The 23,106-nt window shown below is 41.5% G+C and overlaps 1 protein-coding gene and 1 long non-coding RNA gene across 3 annotated transcripts in view; one reads left to right on the top strand and one right to left on the bottom strand.

The window, feature by feature from the left end:
- KHDRBS2 (KH RNA binding domain containing, signal transduction associated 2) overlaps window positions 1–23,106 on the top strand; it is an 852,627-nt gene that overhangs the window by 516,762 nt on the left and 312,759 nt on the right. The window lies entirely within an intron of this gene.
- LOC115467217 lies at window positions 14,218–15,333 on the bottom strand. Its single transcript, XR_003941663.1, has 3 exons — window positions 15,320–15,333; window positions 14,630–14,633; window positions 14,218–14,303 (listed from the first exon to the last, which is right to left on the bottom strand). It is a non-coding gene; the product is annotated as an uncharacterized LOC115467217 (long non-coding RNA).

Below are 23,106 nucleotides of genomic sequence, written 5' to 3'. Positions count from 1 at the left end.
CTGTTTCAAAAATCACTGTATTCACCGCTTGCCGAACCGGGAGTCACTACCATGGCTTTATAAAAGGAATCCATAGGGGTTCCTTTTACTAAAATGCAGTAAAAAGTAACCTACGGTAGTGTGGATCAGGGGCGTAGCTACGTGGGGCCATGGGGGGCCTGGGCCCTCGTAAATTTGGACCTGGACCCCCCTGCCGATGACCCTCTTGATCCCCCCTCCCGCCACCAACCCTCCCCTGCCGTCGCCGTGGGCTACCTTTGCTGGCGGGGGACCCCAACCCCCGCCAGCCAAGGTCCTCTTGCTTCCCGCAGAAGGCTTCGTTCTGCTTCTGATGTCCTGCACGTGCAGGATGTCAGACTCACAGAAACAGAACAAAGCCTTCCGCAGGAAGCAAAGGTAGCCCACAGCGATGGCGGGGGAGGGTTGGTGGCGGGAAGGGGGTCGAGAGGGTCGTCGGCAGGGGGGGCAAAGTTGATGGTGGTGGCGGCAGCGGAGGGGGGTTGGCCGGCAATGGCGGGAGAGGGGTCAGCGGCGCTGGGGGGGGCTAAATTGTGCCCCCTCACCTGGGCTCTGGACCCCCCTCCCGCTGAAGTCTGGCTACGCCCCTGGTGTGGAAGCATGAAATTGGCGTGTGCTGGGCCATATTTTTACTGCAGCTGGGAAAAAGATTTTTTTTTTTTTAAATGGCAGTAAATGGCCATGTGGTAAAATCAAAAGTAGCGTGCAGCTATTTATTTCCTGAGCTTTACCGCCACCCATTGACCTAGCAGTAAAGGCTCATGCATTATTAGTATGGTAACCAGGCAGCCCATGCCAATGTGGCCGCACTGCCTATTACTGTCAGGAATGCCCCCCCCCCCCCCCCCCGTGGTAGAAAATAGAAAAATATTTTCTACCACCAGAAACAGCGCATGCCAACTTCTAAACTACCCCTGCAGTAGTGCCACTTTAGTGCACGCTACCCGCACATTAGCCTTACCTCTGCTTCCTAGAAGGGAATGAATGGTTAGTTTTTTTTTAAGCTTGCTGTGCTAAACTTGGTTGTTGTTTTTTTTATTATTATTATTGTATATCATGCACTGAAGAACAAGGTTGCATAACATTGACATTCACACTTCAGGCAGCCCTTAACACATACTTAAAATTTTTTAAATAATTCAAACAACAATTTCTTTTTTGGAATAAAATTTGGCTGCAGCTTTATTTCCAAATATTAATAAATTCATTTACTTAACATCAACTTAGTAACATATAATTTTCCACCAGGTTAACTTCAGAATGCGGTTAATAATGTTAAGCCCTTCGGTAACGAACTGGCTCACTTTCTCCCCACTTCACAGTGTGATTAATAATAATGTTAAGCCATTCGGTAACGAACTGGCTCACTTTCTTCCCCCCTTACCCCCCTCCCCCCAGGTGACTTACGGTACCGTCAAGCCACCTCTTACTCATGGCGGTTCCGCCCACGAGTTCATTTCCATTTCATATATTTCATACAATTCCTTTAACCGCTTCTGGTGCCTCTTAAACCCCTCATCCAGGCCACAAGCGGTGACAGACTCCATCTTGTCACCGCTCCCCCATAACCAAAGCTGCCGCCAAATCCTTCTTTAAGCAATCCTCCAACAAATCTTGGAGTGCACTCAAAAGATATCAGTTCCAATATCGGACAGATGAACTCCATCCTGCCTATACAAACCTGCACAATCTGACGAGATCAAATCATGTGCTAACACCAAACCCCCCATTCTCCCCATAAATTTTGACACTTCCCAATTCACCCTGCGCCTCAACCGCTCAATACCTTTTGGATTAACTGCCCCCCTCCACACTCTTCTGGGAATAATCTGTGACCATACAATCACTGCTCCTGGAAAATAACTCATCACCTCTAATAATTCTGCTTTCATTAAACGAATTAACTGAACTCCTTTTACAGCACATAAATCATTTCCCCCCAAATGAATACAAATTAGAACTGGAGAAGAAAATCGCCGAGCTTGCAGTAATGCTGGCAACAACTGCTTCCAAGTCATTCCTCATATGGCCAACCAGCGGATTCGAATACCGAATTCCACCAATCCCAGGTTGGATCCCCACTTTGATTCCAGAGCATGCTTGTGTGCCCAAAAGACATATGAATGTCCGCAGATCCATACACATATGTCCAGAGGCAATACATCTGTAAAAGAAACTAGAACAATTAGCATAAACCTAATCACTTCTCATCCCGAACATACCCTTTATATCTATTAGACCTCCATCTTCCCACCCGCTGAATTAAAGCCACTGAACCCCCTTCTTGGGCTACATTGGAAGCAGCACCAATTTGAAAGGAATGTGTCCCATACTCCTTCGGCTCCAAACCCATATATCTCAAACCTTTCTTAAGCACTGCTGCAAATTGATACCTCGTTAAAGGCATACCATTGCTATGCACTAACCAAACCTCACCACCCACCGGTCTTACACCATTGAACTCCACTGCACATTGCACTGGACAAAATTCCAAAGTCTTAGCCGCTCGCAGACTAATCCAAATGCCTTTTCCATCTTGGTCCATTTTAGACTTCCTTAAATATATACGCAACACCCCCTTTTCCACCACCACATCCCTTCTTCTCAAACCTTCATCATCCATAGCTCGCGTTGATGAAGCTACCAACTCCCCAACCCTGCAAGCTGAAAAGAAGGCTACCACAAAAGCCACCTGAAATAACAATATTTCATATTTTGAAAAACAAATATTGGTTAATACCTTGCACAATTGCACTACCTGTGCATAAAATAGCGGCCTCCTCACCCTCTCCATTCGTGATTTCCCATGTTCTCTGGAAAAACCACACAATAACTTACGAATCAAATATTTCCCAGCTGGATCTCCCCAACCCAGCAATTTAGACACAAATGCTATTGCAGCCATCGTCTGAGATACCATCCCAAACGACCATTTATTATCCACTGCAAAAGCAATGTCGGACCACTCTCTCTTCACAAATTGGGAAAACCAAATCCCAACCTCTGTCAGCCAGAAATGATAGGAATCGCCTCCATCCAACTCCATAAGCCTTCCAAGTATTAGGAGCTAATGCTCTCATCAACAGCGCCTCACAACCTCCTGAAAATTGTGCCACAAATCTTCGGACATCCGTGTAGGCTCCCAATCTGCTGACGGAGCCAAAGCTCTGAAGCGATGTAACTGTAAACGAGATAACGCATCAGCAATCTCATTACAAACACCAGGCACATGTCTCGCTGTTAGCCATAAATTTAATTGCAGACATTTTAACACAATCAATCTCAACAGCTCCACTAACAGCGGACAACGCGAATACTGCTTATTGATTGCCCATACTACTGACATGTTATCAGAATACAAGGCAATCCTCCTGTTACACAACCTCCGTTCCCATAGCCACAAAGCCACCCAAATTGGAAATAATTCCAACAAAACTATATTCTTGCACAAACCCATCTCTCTCCACCATTGAGGCCACTCTTCTGCACACCATGCCCCTCCAAAATAAATCCCAAATCCAATTTCTCCCGACGCATCCGTGAATAATTGTAAATCCACACTTGAAACCAATACATCTTGCTAAACACAAGTTCCATTAAACACCGACAAAAATTCTCTCCAGATTTGCAAATCCGCTCGCACTGCCTGTGTCACACGCACTCTAAAATGCGCCTTCCGCAAACCAACTGTTAACAATGCTAAACGTCTCGAAAAAACTCGTCCCATAGGAATCACTCTCGTTGCAAAATTAAAATGCCCCAACAACGACTGAATCTCCTTCAACGTCACCTTTTTCTTGATGCATACCCTATCAATCTCCTGACGCAAAACCACAATCTTTTCTTTAGGCAGACGAGATTCCATTCTCACTGAATCCAACTCTATCCCCAAAAACACCAATTTGGTAACCGGGCCCTCACTTTTTTCCTTAGCCAAAGGCACACCCAACTCCTTTGCCACCGTTCTAAATGCTGACATCAAGGAAGCACACTGCAATGAATTTTCTGGACCCCCAAACAAAAAAATCATCCAAATAATGAACAATAGAATCCCAACCACTAACCTGTTCCACTACCCAATGTAAAAATGTAGCAAATGCTTCAAAATAATTACAAGAAATAGAACAACCCATAGGCATACATTTATCAAAATAAAATTTACCTTCAAACTTAAATCCAAGCAACCTAAAAGCTGTAGGGTGCACTGGCAATAAACGGAAAGCTGCTTCAATGTCCGCTTTTCCCATCAATGCACCTTTTCCCAAATTCCTCAACAAATCCACCGCTTGTTCAAAACTAGCATATTGCACTGTACACAAATCCAGATCAATAAAACTATTTACACCAGAACCTTCAGGATAGGACAAATTATGAATCAACCTGTATGTACCCGGCTCTTTTTTCGGTATCACACCCAATGGAGACACTACCAAATTTTTAAGCGGCGGGTCAGCAAACGGTCCTGCTATCCGCCCAAGACTCAACTCCTTCATCAACTTCTTCCGAACCACCTCCGCATGCTGAATCACAGATACTGAATTCTTACACTTATGATCCAACACCGGTCCCTCAAACGGGATCGGGAAACCTTCCGAAAAACCTACCCACAGCAAATATGCATCACCACCACACGGATACAGACCCAACCAATTTTGTAACGCTGCTACCTTAATAGGAGAAGGGGCCTTGCCAGCCCACACCTGGGCCGCCCATAGCTCCTCCCCTCCCCGACCTTCCCCGACCTCCCAATCCCCCTCTTGGACATTTAAACACAGGGTGGAATCCCTGACAGACACTGCAACAGTGTCTGAATCTGCAGGCAGGCCTATTACATCGTCCCGCATTAAATTGGAAACAAGCATTACCGGGGCTACTCCCCTTTCCCCCCAATCCGCTTGTCCCCACACTTCCTCCTCCTGCCATTCCGAAACTCCCTGTTCGACCAACGCCCATTCCCCCGGTATTTCCAACTGAGCCACTACCATACCCGGGAAATCCAACAGAGGCTCCCGAACGAAAGGGAGGATTAACCGAAGGAGTAAAATTAGCAATCCACAAATCCACATCTCTCACACCCCAATTCTCAGATTTGTCCTTCGCCAAACTCAGCCTAAACTGCTCATCATAATTTACCCAAGCCCAACCTCCATACATTTTATAAGCTCTCAAAATTAAATCACAGTAATTCCATAAACCCGGATAAAGAGCAGGTTTCTGACCTCCCAACACACTCGCAAAAACATGAAAACAACCAATTCATGATTGTCTTTGGTACCCTCCCTCTTTTCTTCTTTCCTTCTTCCTTACCCCCATCCTTCCCCCCATTAACATCCCTATCACGCACTAACAAGGCAAATAAATCTATATATTTTCCTTTTAAAATTCTCTGCTTCCATTTTAACGTTATATAACAATCCAGAGGGGCAATATTACATAATGTATGACCCATCCTCGAACCCATAAATATACCTGCCCTTTGATTCTCCCGCATCCCACTTACAACATTCCCCCTTTCCACCTCTACTTCATCCGAAGAAGATGAAGAAGACCCTGATGAATCCCAGGAGTCTGAAAATTCCCATACCTGCATAGGATCACCTGTTCCACCCCTCCTCTGCCTTTTTTCACTATCCAACCGCCTTACCACATGACACAAATTCCGCAAAAATTTTTTATTCCGCAGCTTCTTTCTCAAACCTTTTCCCGACACCCCTTTTTCCCAACTACCCCGATCTCTAACCCCCTCCCGTACTTCCCCTCCCCCCCCCCCCCCTTCTATATCCAGTTACACACAATTCCTCCAACTCACCCATTGCTCTCCCAGAAGAAGGCCCCTCCAACGGATCCTCCGCCGCAGCATCCTGCAAAGGAACATCACCACGGGTCCGCATACCACCTGCCATCGCACTGGTTGCCGTCCCACATTGCATCCTGCTACTCCTCTCCTGCTCGATATTCAATCCCACCTGACACCCCATTTCCACACCTTGTCCACTATTCACCCCTTCTGCAACATCAGCATCTCTCCCTATATTCCCCATACCCCCTTTAGCACTCCCCCCTCCAGACACATTCATCCCATGTTTCTTTTTTCCACTCACTTTACCCCCACTTTTCACAATCTTCTTTGGCCCCATTAAACAGTATAATTTATTTATTTATTATTATATATATATATATATATATATATATATATATATATATATATATATAATTATTTATTTATTTAATATAATCAATTACCCACAATCACTCACTCTCCCCGCTCCCAAGCAAACACCCCTTCAATTTTGAGTCCCTTAATCTCTCCTTTTAAAAAGGTTACACTGCTGATTTAGGTCCCCTAATTTGCCCATCCAGTTCCTGACCAGAGTTGCACCTGCTTAGCTTCCTGCTTTTGCCATGTGACATACACCTAATAAAAATGGTGCTCATTATTTGCAGCTGTGATCACACTTTCTCCAGTAGTCGATCAAGGTGTGTTACATTCAAGTATTCTGGGTTTGTGTCAAACTTTGTCCCTGAAGTGACTTGCCTTAGGTGGGATTTGAACCAGCAACCTTATGATTATAAGGCTGGTGCTCTAACCACTAGGCCACAGCAGCCACAATAAAAAATTCTACCCCTAACACCTCGCAAACCGGAAGCGCCTTCCCAACACACTTTAACTCACCCACCCCCTCCCAACGTAACACACACTTCAAAAAACCCCGTTTGTCCGCCCAGCAATCAAAAAACCAACCCAAATTCCCCTCAGTACTCCTGGACGCCACTGCCAAACACCAGCCTCCCCCACCTCAGGTAATCTTTAAAGGGGAATCAAACCAGCAACCTTCTGATTACAAGCTCAGTGCTCTAGCCAGTGCTCCACTGATTAGACATAAGAATTTGTTTCGTTTTTTCTACTTTAAACCCCCCCAACTTCTCTTTCACTCCCTCCTATTCACCCTAACCCTCTCCTACCTAACAAAAACTAATTCTGAGCGCCCAAATCTTCCCTATCCTAGCACTTCCCTTCCAGCCAATCCTATCCCTTAATTCCTACCCAATCCCCTTTCTCCCTTTCCTGTTGCTAACCTAAACACTAACTACTTCCAAACTAACTCCCTCCTGCAACTCCCCCCCCCCCCCCTTTCCTTTCTTCTTCTGGCTGCCTGGCTTCAGTCAATGTTAACACCCTCACAGCTTAACTGTGAGGGCTTCCTTATTTGCATTTAGTACAGTTTTGAAAAATGTCTCACTTTTGACTGTTTTGTATATGTTTTCTATACTCAATAAAATAGATGGCGAAAAAGAAAAGTCAGATTTTGCTGCTTATCCCAGGAATAAACTGTGGATTTTCCCAAGTCTGTCTTAATAATGATTTATGGATTTTTCTTTTAGGAACTTGTCCAAACCTTTTTAAAACCCTGTTGAGCTCTCTGCTTTTGCCACATTCCCTGGCAATGAATTCCAGAGTTTAATTACACTTTGAGTAAATAAATAAATTATCTGATTTGTTTTAAACTTAGTAGCTTCATTGTATGTTCCCTAGTCCATATATTTTTGGAAAGAGTAAAGAAGCATTTCTCGTATACCCATTCCAGACTAATCATTATTTTATAGATCTCTATCATATCTCCCCACAATCTTCTCTTCTCCAAGCTGAAGAGCCCTAGCTTCTTTACCCTTTTCTCTTAGGAAAGTTGTTCCATTATCATTTTCATCAAACTTCCCTTTATCTTTTCTAATTTCACTATAATCTCTTTTGAGATGTGTGACCAGAATTGAACACAATATTCAAAGATGTGGTCATACTATGGAGCAATACATAGGCATTATAATATTCTGTTTTGTTCTTCATTAATTTCCTATTAATTCCTAACATTCTGTTTGCTTTCTTAGCTCCTGCTATACACTGAGCAGAGGGTTTCAACGTATCATCAACAATGACACCTAAATCCTTTTTGTGGGTGGTGGCTTAGGTGGTGAATTCCGTTCACTGGGTAAATTTCTCTTATATGCACCCTTCTCCTCCACTGCTAACTCCAGACTCCGTTCCTTTTATCTTGCTGCACCATATGCCTGGAATAGACTTCTTGAGCCGGTACGTCAAGCTCCATCTCTGTCCGTCTTCAAATCTAAGCTAAATGCCCACCTTTTTGATGCTGCTTTTAACTCCTAACCCTTATTCACTTGTTCAGAACCCTTATTTTATCATCCTCACTTTAATATTCCCTTATCTCTTGTTTGTCCTGTTTTTTTAATGCTGGGAGGGGGTTAGTGACCACTGGGGGAGTCAGGGGTGATCATCCCTGATTCCCTTTGGTGGTCATGTGGTCATTTAGGGCACTTTTTTGGGAATTGTTCATGAAAAAAAGGGTCCAATAAAAATGACCCAAATTCGCGCTAAAACGCCTTTCTTTTTTCCATTATCGGCCGAAAGCACCCATCTCTCCTCGGCCGATAAACACGCCCCAGTCCCACCTTCACCACACCTCCAACACGCCCCCGTCAACTTTGCCCATTTCCGCGACAGATTGCAGTGTGAGATCGGAGCCTATCTCCTGATTTGGGTCAAAATCTGGGTGCCCATCCCTTTCGAAAATAAGGCAGATAGCCTCCTTCAGCTCACTTTTTACTTTAATTTTTATTAAATTTTTTAGTAAGCATTACCAAATTATATTGATGAAACATTTCACAAAGCACACAGAAACAAAAGTAGTATATTGCGGATTATTCAAAGTAAGAAAAACTAATATATAAACTAAGAGATGACTATTTATACATTTATAAAGATGGAGGTGAGACGTGATCCATAAAAATCAAACAATACCAAAAGAAAGGGATAACCTCTTAACCTTAACTACTTTATCTGATGGAAAATACAAAATCATACTTGCTCATGACTCTGTAGAAACTCCACTAACTGCTTAGGATCCAAAAAAGCATAATCCTTCATTTGATATTTTACAAAACATTTTCTGGGGAATTTTTGAAAAGAAAGTCATACCGAGGGACAAAGCCCTAAGTTTCAATTGTAGAAAAGCCTTCCTGAAGGGTCCTTTTACTAAGGTGCGCTGAAAAATGGCCTGCAGTAGTGTAGGCATGGGTTCTGGGCGCTCGCAGAATCATTTTTCAGCGCTCCTGTAAAAAAGGCTTTTTAATATTTTTGCCAAAAATGGACGTGAAGCAAAATGAAAATTGTCGCACATCCATTTTGAGTCTGAGACCTTACCGCCAGCCATTGACCTAGCGGTAAAGACTCAAGTGGTAACCGGGCGGTAATGACATAGTAACATAGTAACATAGTAGATGACGGCAGAAAAAGACCTGCACGGTCCATCCAATCTGCCCAACAAGACAATTCATGTATGCTACGTTTTGTGTATACCCTACTTTGATTTGTACCTATGCTCTTCAGGGCACAGACCGTATAAGTCTGCCCAGCACTATCCCCGCCTCCCAACCACCAGCCCCGCCTCCCAACCACCGGCTCTGGCACAGACCGTATAAGTCTGCCCAGCACTATCCCCGCCTTCCAACCTCCAGTCCCACCTCCCACCACTGGCTCTGGCACAGACCGTATAAGTCTGCCCCGCACTATCCCCGCCTCCCAACCTCCAGCCCCGCCTCCCACTATTGGCTCTGCTATCCAATCTCGGTTAAGATCCTGAGGATCCATTCCTTCTGAACAGGATTCCTTTATGTTTATCCCACGAATGTTTGAATTCCGTTACCGTTTTCATCTCCACCACCTCCCGCGGGAGGGCATTCCAAGCATCCACCACTCTCTCCATGAAGAAATACTTCCTGACATTTTTCTTGAGTCTGCCCCCCTTCAATCTCATTTCATGTCCTCTTGTTCTTCCACCTTCGTATCTCCAGAAAAGGTTTGTTTGCGGATTAATACCTTTAAAATATTTGAACGTCTGTATCATATCACCCCTGTTTCTCCTTTCCTCCAGGGTATACATGTTCAGGTCAGCAAGTCTCTCCTCATACGTCTTGTTACACAAATCCCATACCATTCTCGTAGCTTTTCTTTGCACCGCTTCGATTCTTTTTACATCCTTAGCAAGATACGGCCTCCAAAACTGAACACAATACTCCAGATGGGGCCTCACCAACGACTTATACAGGGGCATCAATACTCCCTTTCTTCTGCTGGTCACACCTCTCTCTATACAGCCCAACAACTTTCTAGATACACGTGTCAAATGCCATTTGGCATGCGTAGCTGACGTGCGTTGGAAAATAAAACGTATTTTTCGGACCCTTGTAGTGGACGTGTGCCAAAAATGAAATTACTGCAAGGGCCACGCGGTAGCCGGGTGGTAACTCAGGGAATTGGCGCGCGTTAGGCACATGTAGGCACTTACGTGGCTTAGTAAAATGGCCCCTGAGTTTCTGCATTTTGAACAGATAAATCAGGAAAAAACACTAGGAACTCATTTTACAAAGATGCACTAGCAATTCCAATGCAGCTAATACGATGAAGCGCATTCAGTTCCTATGAGCTTCATTGCATTTGCTGTGCAGCACTTGGTAGCATGGCTTTGTAACAGGAGTCATAAAGATGTGACTATGGAATAGCTTCAATCTATTCATCACATTGTCTCTATCAAAGGTATTCAAAAAGGAAGCCACTAAAGTAGCTCTATTACTAGTCTCTTCAATAGAGGTCTCCAAATGTTGAGTTAAATCCAGGGTAGAATATTCAATCCCACCTTTCTGTAGTCCCAAACATAATTCAGAAACCGTATCACAACACCTTTTAACCATGCCAGCTGTTGGTGTGTTAAGTTGAAGCAAGAGGGTTATAATGCAGGAGTTGGGTGGGGAATAAATCAATACCACTAAATAATGATATATTTAAATAAAAAAGTCTTTCATACATTTAAACAAGGAAGAAAATAACGATTCAACATTTAGGCCTTTAGAGATGTAAAGTTTTATTGTTAGATTTTGAAGTTTAATCACTGTTGCCAATAATCAGGAAAAACAATAGCATAATGAAAGTAAGACAAGGAAGTCGTATTCAGAAAGACTAATGGTATCAAGTGTTCATGCATAAAAAAAAAGTAATCAGATAAAGGATCTGATTCATAATTCACAAAGCTTTTACCTAAAGAAGTAGAATGAGAAAAAAGCCTTAGTAAATGAGACCCTAATTGAATTTTGTGTGCATAAATCATTCTTTTTGTATCCACTTGGCACCTTGGAGTAATGCTTGCTATTCTTGCTAGGATATCTTAGTGAAAAGTGGAGGGGGGAAGTGAGAGAGAGAGAGAGAGAGAGAGAGAGAGAGAGAACACACAAATGACTTTGAAGCCTTTCTGAAAATATTTATTTATTTGTGACATTTATATCCCACATTATTCCAAACAAGTTTATGTTCAATGTGGCTTACAATAAACAGTGCTAGATACATAACTAAGAATAATGCATACGAAAGTAATTTGTAAAAGTATAAAAACAGTAAGAATTTAAAATAATCAATCATTTAAATTTTGTTACCATGAAAGTATGATGCCTAGAAGCTATGTTATAAATTTGCAGTAACTGCAAAATCCTGTGTACTTGAAAGTCAGCAAAGATTAAAATAGTTGTCAATCAGATGGTTCTGTGAACATTACATTTGACAGTTGGGCTGTTGTTCAGATAAGTTATGCATGTAAAGTTGAAGTTAAATAGTTGTGTAGGTAAGCACATAGCAGCCTACTGTCTACATGCATAGGTCGTCAAAAAGTAGGGTCCATCTAGTGCATGTCCATAAAGCACCCCCTGATATGCCTCTTTTAAGTAGGCAAATTTTGAATATATTGTAAAAGAACACATGTACTTTCAGGATGTTGCAAAATCATTCTGTCATCTATGACTGACTTAGGTTAATTTTAATTTTAGCCTCACAGTGGGCAATATAGGGTCCAATTCATTAACCATTCTGGGCATAAGAAGAAACAGTCATCTTGCCTGCATACAACTTTGTACCATTCACAAAGGTGGTAACACGGCTCATCTGAAAAAAACAAACCAAAACAGCTTTCTTCCACCTATGGTGAATCCTAAGCATACTATCATCAGCATCCTTAAATCTTTCCTTCCCAATTTTCCCCCGTGTGCTCTCACAATTTCAGTGCATTTTTATTCAATATCAGTTGTAGAACATTCTAATGTACACAAAAGAACAGTCAGAATGGAATTACCTTTCATCGGTTAGAGTAGCAATGCAATAAGGCAGTGGTCAGAAGTGGAGGAATCAGGGTACATAGGAAGAGGAAAAAGCAAAATTATGCCACTTTGTTGGATTGTTCCGGGCAGCCAAGATGGTTTAATAAAAACTCAGGAATGTTGTCTATTAAACTAATTTGCGGGCAGCAAGCGATCATCTCATGTCTTCCTATGACAGCGGGTGGGTGAATGATTGTGTTCTGGCATAATTCCATAATTTTGCACAATTTAGCACAAGTTAATCTCTCCCATGGGCCTGATGGTGACAGGCACAGCACTCACTGCTCCTGAGTCACTGACAGAGTGCGAAAACTGCACTTCCAGGTCACCACCATGGAAAGGATCCGGCAGCTCACACGAAACCTTGGCCGGAAACTCTCCCTTACTTTCCTGCGGCAACTCAGGAGTAGTTTGTGTTGAAGAGCATATGGGAAGCTGTCAAATATATTCTTTACTATACTATACTACAGGAGTTTTCTATACCGCTATTGTTCCTAATGGATTCAGAGTGTTTACATACTTTTAAAGAATACTCCAGTAATGGAGAAGAATAATAAACATTAGAAATTTTAAACAAAAACAAATGTAAAATCCAAACAGAACTATAAAATGAAACAAAATTATTGTTCAAATAAGTTTTTAGAATTTTCCTAAAATAAAGATAAGAAGGTAGAAGCCTTAGTTCCAAGGGAAGCTTATTCCATATTCTAGCCCCAGCAAATGGAAAAGAGGCCTCAAGAACAGATTTGAACTGGTTATCCTTTAAAGAAAAAAAACAAAAACAACAACTTCAAAGTTCTTGATGCAAATGGAAGGACTGAGCAGCTCGGCTAAACCCTCAAAATTCAAACCAAATATTAACTTATAAATCAAACAAAGAATTTTAAAATCAATGCGTTTACTTACTGTTAAGCCAATTAAAATCTAAAAAAATAAGAGACACACTGTCAAAATGTCCAGCCCCACTAATCAATGTAATGGCTGTCTTTTACAACAACTGTAAATGTTTAAGCTGCTTTTGAAATGCAAGAATACAGTGAATTACAGTAATCCAATAGTGTCATAAATGACAGCCTGAGAAACAGATCTAAAATCTTCTTTCAACAATGAAGATCTTATTGTCCAAAGTTGTCGAAGTTTGAAAAAAAATTTTCTACTGAGAATATTGATCTGTTTTTCAAAAGACAAAGTTGAATCCAGAACATAGTAACATAGTAACATAGTAGATGACGGCAGAAAAAGACCTGCACGGTCCATCCAGTCTGCCCAACAAGACAACTCATGTGTGCTACTTTTGTGTATACCCTACTTTGATTTATACCTGTGCTCTTCAGGGCACAGACCGTATAAGTCTGCCCAGCACTAGCCCCGCCTCCCAACCACCGGCTCTGGCATAGACCGTATAAGTCTGCCCAGCACTATCCCCGCCTCCCACCACCGGCTCTGGCACAGACCGTATAAGTCTGCCCAGCGCTATCCCTGCCTCCCAACCTCCAGTCCCGCCTCCCACCACTGGCTCTGGCACAGACCGTATAAGTCTGCCCCGCATTATCCCCGCCTCCCAACCTCCAGCCCCGCCTCCCACTACCGGCTCTGCTACCCAATCTCGGTTAAGCTCCTGAAGATCCTTTCCTTCTGAACCATACCTAGCACTCTGGAATGACCTTCAATATTCAACTTCTCCCCCAAGAACAATGTAATAATTGTATTTGGCAACTTAGCTATTTCTCCAAACCAAATTATTTTTGTCTTCTGTTTGTTCAATTAAAAAAAAATGACCTGTAGTCCAATTATCAATCAAAGAGATGTAGTGTTGGATTGAATCTAAAGTACTACCCCAGATGGAACAAGCAGTACTCAGAAGAAATATATTGTCTGCATAAAATAATAAAGAAATCTCATCAACCAGAAAATCATCCAAACAAAAATCCACACATAGGCAGTCATAAGCATTTGCTATTGTTTTTATGTAGAAATATCATTATTGTTATCATAAGGAAAAATAAAGGCATATAGTGCAGCACTGAAATCCACAATAGAGCATTGCAAATAACACAACAAGCTCTGGAGCACTTTGAATATAACTCTTCTCTCTTCACAGACCCCCTCGAAAACTCCTCGACCCCCCCCCCATCAACTCCTCATATATCCCCCCCCCCCAAGATCCCCTCCTAACAGAAAGAATGCAAATCCAAGGAGGTTTACTAAAACAATATAAACCTCAAAAGTTTGCTATTATTTTCAATAGTATCTGCAAATATTTGGGGTCACTCAATATGACGGCAAGCTCCACCCACTGGCTTCAACCCACAAAATGGGCCAGAGGTTCATGCTGTCTCCTATCATAAAATCTCCTTGAGTGTAAGTCTGTATTTCTGATTGGTGTAAATGCTTGCACCTAACTGTAGGCAGGTAGGTGTGTAAATGAAGGTATTCTATAACCCATACGCATAACTGCTAGGAATGCCCCTGTCCCACCCATGCACCCTTCCAGGTCCATGCCTCCCTTGAAGTCGTGCTCGCTGAAATTTGTGCACACAGGTTGCAGAATTCTGACAAGGGGCAGTTACACACATAACTGCTAATTACTGTCAATTAACACCAATTGCCAATTGATTTAATACCAATTAGTAGCTTGTTAGTTAACAAAGGAAGTAGCAAACTTCCTTCTCCTGCAATAAAACTAAACATGTGTCTTTGTTATTTCACTGTAGTAAATGATGATGTCATGTTGATGGACGTTTAAGAATAATACACCAGCTTAATAGCAACATGACCTGTTAGTAAATTGTGAGAGGATGTGTGCTTGATTGCAAAGCTAATGTCCTACATCACTTTAACAAGGCTACCTGAACTATAACAACCTGAATTACAGAAATTTTGCCATGATTTTCTGAATTGCAGGCCAATTGTGACAAAGTAGTCTGGAAAAAGTATTACTTATGTAAAATGCAATGTGATTAATGGCTTTTATTCATTTCAGGTTAGACTTTGCATTTTAACTACGGTTGTAAATAGCTTTGCCAAGGTCATTTTATGGCTATTGCCCAGCAGACTGTACAGCACATGTAAAGTCTTCAATTTAGACTACATTTTGAATTTTAGCAATTCTGCCTTTGCAACTCTTAAAGCAGCCTTCCTGTCAGACTAATAGATTTAAAAAGATCTGCATGAATGAGCAATCAAGGTATATTAGACAGCATTTGATTGCTGTTGAGCAGTAACACAGGCTTTGAAATTATTACATAAATGGAAACTGCTTGTGAGGCTGACATAACTCAGATCATTTCTTTTTCTTTCTTTTTTTGTGCCTTATTTTGCCAAAGCTACATTAATAAATAAATAAATAAATAATAAAACTGTATTGCACACATTCTTACATAGCTGGAGATTCCCATGTATCATCTACAGATGTCTAAGTGAAACTCTGCTTTTTTTTATATGTTTTACTCAGTCCAGTCTAACCTTATCTAACACAACATTGCCTATTATGAATGAAGAATTACATAGATCATAGCTCACCATTAATTCAGTAGGTATGCTTCATGAAATATATTTGCATGCTTAGAATACCATGACTCTTTCTTGGATTTATAAAGCAAAATATCACTGGATAAAAAATTGTTTAAAGCACCATTAGCCCAAACTCCTGAACTATGTGCATGAAAAAAAAAAGTTGATATCCTTGATCTTTGACAGCTGCAGAGGTATGTTTTTGTGCATTAGAAAAGATGATTGAAGGTTGACTTTTTTCCCATGTTGGGGGTCATTTTATAAAGTAGATGCTAACATATATGTATGTAAGTGTATATGATTAGAATAATGGTATATAAATATGTATATGCCAAAAGTGCACCTAAACACCATTTTGTAACTACACATATATCTCGGATAGCTAGTAATTTACAGTTAAGCATACACATGTGGGAAGAGCTTAGATAGGGCACACAAGTATGTAACTTATAGAATACTACATGTGATATGCATATTGTTGGAACATTAGTGTACACTTGTATACAAGGAGGAGTAGCCTAGTAGTTAATGCAGTGGACTTTGCACCTCCTTGTAATTCTGGGTTAGCATATTTGAGTTTAAAAAAGGTTTGGACAAGTTTCTGGAGGAAAAGTCCATGGTTTGCTAATGAGACATAGGGAAGCAACTGTTTAGCATAGAATGTTGCTACTTGGGCTTCTGCCAGGTACTTGTGACCTGGCTAGGCCACTGATTGGAAACAGGATACTGGGCTAGATGGACCGTTGGCCTGACCCAAGGGTGTAGCTACGTGGGGCCACGGGGGCATTTTCCCCCAGAATTGGCCCTGGCCCCCCACCACCGACCCTTTCGAACCCCCCTTCCTGCCCCCGCCGCCACCACCGACCAGTTTCTTATATTTTGTTTAACTTGAGTTTAGCTACCAGTGACAGAACAGTGAGTTTTTTTAAGCCTGTAAAACTGCCTTAATTAACTCTTGAATTGTATTTCTCTAGTTAGGCCAGCAGGTGGTGCATGTTTATGCTTAAAGCTGTTACAGAGAAAAGACCTGCAGTGATGTGGCCAGTTTGTTTGGGTTTTTTAAAACTTGTTCTGGGCTCTGATTGGCCCAGGAGCTCAGTTTCATTTGGCATGTACTGGCTCTTGCCCCAGTCTTAGGAAGAAAAGAGAGTAGGATCTCTTTGCTGAGGTTCGGTGAACAGTTATATGTCCTGATCTTCCCAAGTACTGCTTAGTATAGAAACATTTAGTTAGTGTTATAATTGATCCATATTTCAGTTACCTGTTATTGTCTGCTGATTGCACTTTTTTTTGTTCATTGTTCAATATTTTTAAGACAATGAACACTATTCAGTTTATTGCCTCTGCTGTCTGGACTGATAAAGAATCCTGGTGGTTTGTGTGTTGGGTCTGTGAGTGTTTTCTGAGAACTGTGGGACCACTGGAAGTGTGGCCCCAGTAATAAGACATTGCCTGGATAACTATCCAGTTAACTGAGGACAGCACAAAAGCTGCCCTAAGTTAACCGGGCAGCTATCCAGGTACTACCACTGAATATTGGCTGTACCCAGGCAACTCTCAGTGGCTGCCTTGTTCCTGGATATTCAATGCCCATACCCAGATAGGAGCAGGCACTGACTATCTGGACCCTCAGTAGAAGCTAATGTTTAAAGAAATCCTGACCACTGCCAACTGAATATTGAATAACCCTACTGTCTACAAAAAAAACAATCCAAAATATGTTACGGCCAAAGCAAAAAAAAAAAAATCTCTATTTATACAATATAAATAAAGGATGGAGGAGCTCTCATAGCAAACTTTTGAGCCATTAACTCAATCCTTATTATATAGCCATTATTTAGATTCATACTCATGTATAATCCCCAAGCAGCCTCATTTACCTTATAGAATGTGTAATGTGCAATGTGATAATAGTGCAGAAATCAGAATATATAAATACAGAATTCAAATAAACAATACCATCACTTGTCAGAAAAGTCCACAACTGAAAAAAAAGCTCTTATTTGGGAAAGATAGCTCTCCTTTGCTTCCCTTCACCTTGTTTTAATATACTGCTCCGCAGTAAGTGGTCCACACTGCATCTGGGGATGGGACAAAATCCATTACAATTGCCACAGAGCTATCTATAGAATAAGCTATGTTGTCAACACATCCTTTATTTTTTATTTATTATATTTGTACCCTGTGCTTTCCCACTCATGGCAGGCTCAATGCGGCAGGCAATGGAGGGTTAAGTGACTTGCTCAGAGTCACAAGGAGCTGTCTGTGCAGGGAATCAAACTCAGTTCCTCAATTCCCCAGGACCAAAGTCCACCACCCTAACCACTAGGCCACTCCTCCACTTTAGGAATGCAGCCCTTTTATAGCACTGGGTGTAACAGCAGATGTGACAGTGGATGTGTCCCCTTCCTTAACTAAATTTACATCAGAACCAAATGTGAAGATCAAGTCCATGGTAATTTAACTGCAGCTTAAAAGGTGTTAAATTAACAGACAATTTAGCCATCAATGCATGTTGCTGTGCTTTTAATCTACATTGTATTGCCCCCCCAACTTTGTATTAGCATGTCAGAATGTCTCTTCTCTTGATTTCCATAAAACTTCCTTCTCATTTGCTCTAAAAGTCAAATAACATGCCATGTGTTCAAGTAACACACAGAGCATTAAATAGCACACATTAGAGCAGTAGCTCATGTTATATAAACCTGATTCATTTAATGCTGTTTAGTAAATCTACTTATATTCTACTTTCTCCACAGTTCGTCACAGCACTTACATTTTTAATGCTGAACTATTTTACTGTCTTCATTCCAAATTTTGCATAATGTTATTAATCCTCTATATCATATGAAGCAAACATTTCCCCAAATTTAGAATTCTAGAATGCTAAGTTGTCTCTCTTATTGCATTGCCATGTGCCGGGTCTTTCCTGATACTTTCCTGCAAATCATCAATCACAACAGGCATCTCTTGCATTTCTATATTATAGAATGTGATCTGTTGATAGTCATCTGAGAAAATACCAGTTTTTTCTTCTGATGATTGAAAAGCAGCAGGAAATGGTTTAAGAGTAGATGTTTCAAGATACCTCCGATATAAAGTTTGTGTTTGCTAAATACCATGGGCTCAATATTTAAAACAGATGTGTTTTACGCAAATATCTTTTAAACATTCACCCTGTTGTGGCCATTTATTCAGATTACGGGCCCAACATTCAGCCTACAGCAGTAAGCGGCTGATAAGCTTCTTCCAGCCATGACCATGGGCTAAACTAACCCCGTATATTCAATTTCAGGGCATGCGTGACTCCCAGCATCAAATATCTGGGTATCACTGCTGACCCAATAGCCGATTAACTTGTTACATAAAGTTAGGTCAGCTGTTTTGCTGTCCTATTTTTATGTGGTTAATTAGCCGGTTAGCAGACTGAAAATTGTCACTGACTGGATAAGTTTCTGCTACACACTAACTCTGCCCTAGACTACCCATGAAGTAGCCAGTTTCAGCATAGGTGGATGGGATATTCAGCAGCACTATCTAATTAGGTGTGATTTAATATCCCTGGATAGCCCTGCAGAAGTGATTTAAATGGCCAGGAGCCTCTACTGGCCATTTAAATCTCATTAAATATTGACCTCTAAATGTTCCCTTCTCCACTACTGCCAACTCCAGACTTCGCGCCTTTTGTCTCGCTGCACCCTACGCCTGGAATAAACTTCCTGAGCCCCTACGTCTTGCCCCATCCTTGGCCACCTTTAAATCTAGACTGAAAGCCCACCTCTTTAACATTGCTTTTGACTCGTAACCACTTGTAACCACTCGCCTCCACCTACCCTCCCTCTCTTCCTTCCCGTTCACATTAATTGATTTGATTTGCTTACTTTATTTATTTTTTGTCTATTAGATTGTAAGCTCTTTGAGCAGGGACTGTCTTTCTTCTATGTTTGTGCAGCGCTGCGTATGCCTTGTAGCGCTATAGAAATGCTAAATAGTAGTAGTAGTAGTATTCTCAGAGATGGTATTAAGCATGGCCTGTCCAAAAATGTTTCTGGGGAGCATGGAAATTTATCCATTCTCCAAATATCATATGCATTTTAAGTTGGGCTAATAAAATAGCAGGCCTGACTCAAATGGATAGGTGCCGGTGCTGGACATTACATAAAAATATTGTGGTAGCATGGCTCCACGGCAAGGGTTGGAAGTCATAAGAATATAACCACACACAACAGTGGTCAGCAACAAAAATAGCTTTATTAAGTTAAAAGTAAGGATTTTCCAAGTCTGTTCTCTCCACAGGCTGGACATTCTAACTAATCACTTGGAACTTTACTCTAGTTCTTTTTAGCCCTATCCCTGATAGGCTGTACAATTCAGTGTACTCTACTTTTCCCTCATGCTTTTCAGGGTCCCTGCAGCTAGTCCTAGATATGGGTTCCACAGGTTCAACACACTGTCACTTCTTCTTAATGCTAAGATTTCTATAGTCTCCGTCTCATACAGCTTTACAGGTTTAGTCAATACTTTCTTAACTTAAGTTTCTAAGGAAACTTGTCCTACCTCACTGACACCTCTGCTTCTGGCAAATACAGGGTAGCAATCTCTGTTGAAGGTTGAGCCTCTTCCCCAGGCACTCCCCAGATACTATAGCCAAGGGAAACACCCTAGGAGGATTTATTCAAGAAACCTCTGCACTCAGGGCTTCTCCCTTGGAGACTTTTTCCCTCAGGAGTTCTCTGATCTACTCTGCCTCAGGGCGCCTGAGCCCCAACCCTTTGACTTAGCAGGTTAGTGCCACCTTCCATAAGATGGCTTAACTATAACATTGATGAGGGAATGTTCTTATGTACACCTATTCCTATATCACTCACTCCTTCACACACGTGGAGGGGCATTTTCGATGTAACACCTAAATGCTATCAGTGACGCTTATTGCAAAACATCCAAAGTGTGGAGGCCATAATCAAAAAAATATATAAACATTTCCCGAGATTCAAAAATATGCCAGATAGATGTCTGGAAATAATATGCTCCTAAACAGGGGCAAAAAATGCCTACACAGTTCGAAAATACACTACAGAAAACATTTAACTAAAAATGTCTGCGGTAACATCAAGACGTTACCGTGGTAAAGTCCAGATGTTTCCGTGATGTGCGAGATGTTTATATATAGCACTGCATGTGGAGGAATGTTCTTCAGAGTGCACAGCCATGTCAATAAGGAGAGAGCCAAACTACTCTTTGGCAAAAACTGAGCTCCTGGTGACACATTTTTAAGAAGCACCACCACCTGCCCCCATGTGCTGTCTCCATGAGGACATGGCAAACAATTAGAGGGGTCCAGTGGCATACAGTCAGGGCCTTCAAGGTATTCACAGAATCCCCAGGTGGCCCTCACTGCCCCAACATGCTATTTTACCTTTGATCCAGTTGGTACTTTCCTTTGTCAGCAACAGAGCAGATAGCACGATTGGTACAAAGGAGTAATCCCACCTCACAGGGCCTTCAGTGGATACACTGATTCTCCAGATGTTTTTTTGGGGGGGCCTTGCCAGATGTGCTCAGGATTCAGGAGGCTAGTATTCCAACTGTCTGGATTTTTTTAGGATACTAAAAATGTATAAATTATCTGTCTCAGAGTCAGAAGGATGGCTAAGCATGTGGATATTTTTCAAAGTTTAGCCCACTTCAGCTCTCCAATGTCTCCCTTTCCAGTACAGAGGCTGTTGTAGAATCCAGCCAATGGGAAGGCTTCTAGTTCTAGTCACAGGAAGGATGATGAGCTGAGCTGCAATTTGGGGGAAGCTGAGCTCTTCTGAACCAGGGAGCTTTCTTGGGTTAGAGCTGGGATAGAAGGGGGGGGGGGTTGTTAAAAAAGAGTTTTCACATATTTATAAATGATCTAGAGATAGGAGTAACTAGTGAGGTAATTAAATTTGCTGACAATACAAAGTTATTCCAAGTTGTTAAATCACAAGAGGATTGTGAAAAATTACAAGAGGACATTATGAGACTGGGAATCTGGGCATCTAAATGGCAGATTACATTTATTGTGAGCAAGTGCAAAGTGATGAATGTGGGAAAGCGGAACCAGAATTATAGCTACATAATTCAAGGTTCCACACTAGGAGTCAACAACCAGGAAAAGGATCTAGGCGTCGTTGTTGATGATACATTGAAACCCTCTGCTCAGTGTGCAGTGGTGTCTAAGAAAGGAAACAGAATGTTAGGTATTATTAGGAAAGGAATGGAAAACACAAATGAGGACATTATAATGCCTTTGTATGTCTCCATGGTGCGACTGTACCTTGAAAATTGCGTTCAATTCTGGTTGCTGCATCTCAAAAAAGATGTAGTAAAAGCCGTTAGCTTAGCAGGGTTTAAAAAAGATTTGGATAGCTTACTAAAAGAAAAATCCATAAGCCATTATTAAAGTGGACTTAGGAAAATCCACTGCTTATTTCTAGGCTAAGCAGCATAAAATGTACTGTTTTGGGATCTTGTCAGGTACTTGTGACCTGGATTGACCACTGTTGGAAACAGGATACTGGGCTTGATGGACCTTCTTTTGGACTGGCAGTGTTAGCACGGGAGGGGGGGTGACGGTTTCCCTCCCTCTTTAGGGACAGCTTTGGTACATACCAACAGTTTCTGGATTCATCTGCTGCATGCACTAAGGAAGAAAAATTATGTCTTACCTGATAATTTCTTTCCTTTAGCTGCAGCAAATGAAACCAGGGTCTCTCCCTTCATTTTTCCTTCACACTTCTTCTCTGCTGTGGGTTTTTTTTCCTTTCCTGCCTAGTTTGTTATAAAAAAAAAATAAAGAAAAGGATATGTTATGGTTAATTTGGCAGTCTGCCGTGAGTTACAGCTCTATTGCGACTGCTGTGGTTCATAGTTGGTAAGGAAGGCTTCTGGTTTGTTGCCGGTTCTGCTGTGTCATGAGACATATACTAGCTGATGGAGGGGCTGTTCATCCAGTATCACTCACTTCAGTTTAGTAATCTATCTCCATCGTCTTGTAGATGGACACAACCCACCAGTTTCTGGATTCATCTGCTGCGGCTAAAGGAAAGAAAATTATCAGTAAGACATAATTTTACCTTAAGTCTTATTTCAAAGCTGAGATTTAAGGATTTGCCTCCATTATGGGGTAAGTACTGGCCACAACCTTTTAAAACTTACCTATTATAAACATGTCTCTAATAAAGTGATCAGAAAAAAAAAAATCCACACATGTACATCTTTCAACAACAGTAGTCTATATCTTCACTTACTAGCACATTTTGGGTGAATTTTTAAAACAGATTCAACTTCACTTTCAGAAAGTTGAGCACTATTTCTTCTGTGAGCAACTATAAA

The sequence above is a fragment of the Microcaecilia unicolor genome, chromosome 3 (genome assembly GCF_901765095.1).
Source record: "Microcaecilia unicolor chromosome 3, aMicUni1.1, whole genome shotgun sequence".
NCBI classification, from domain to species: domain Eukaryota; kingdom Metazoa; phylum Chordata; class Amphibia; order Gymnophiona; family Siphonopidae; genus Microcaecilia; species Microcaecilia unicolor.
Note: the sequence above shows the minus strand (reverse complement) of the source record. Positions and strands in the feature narration are given on the sequence as shown.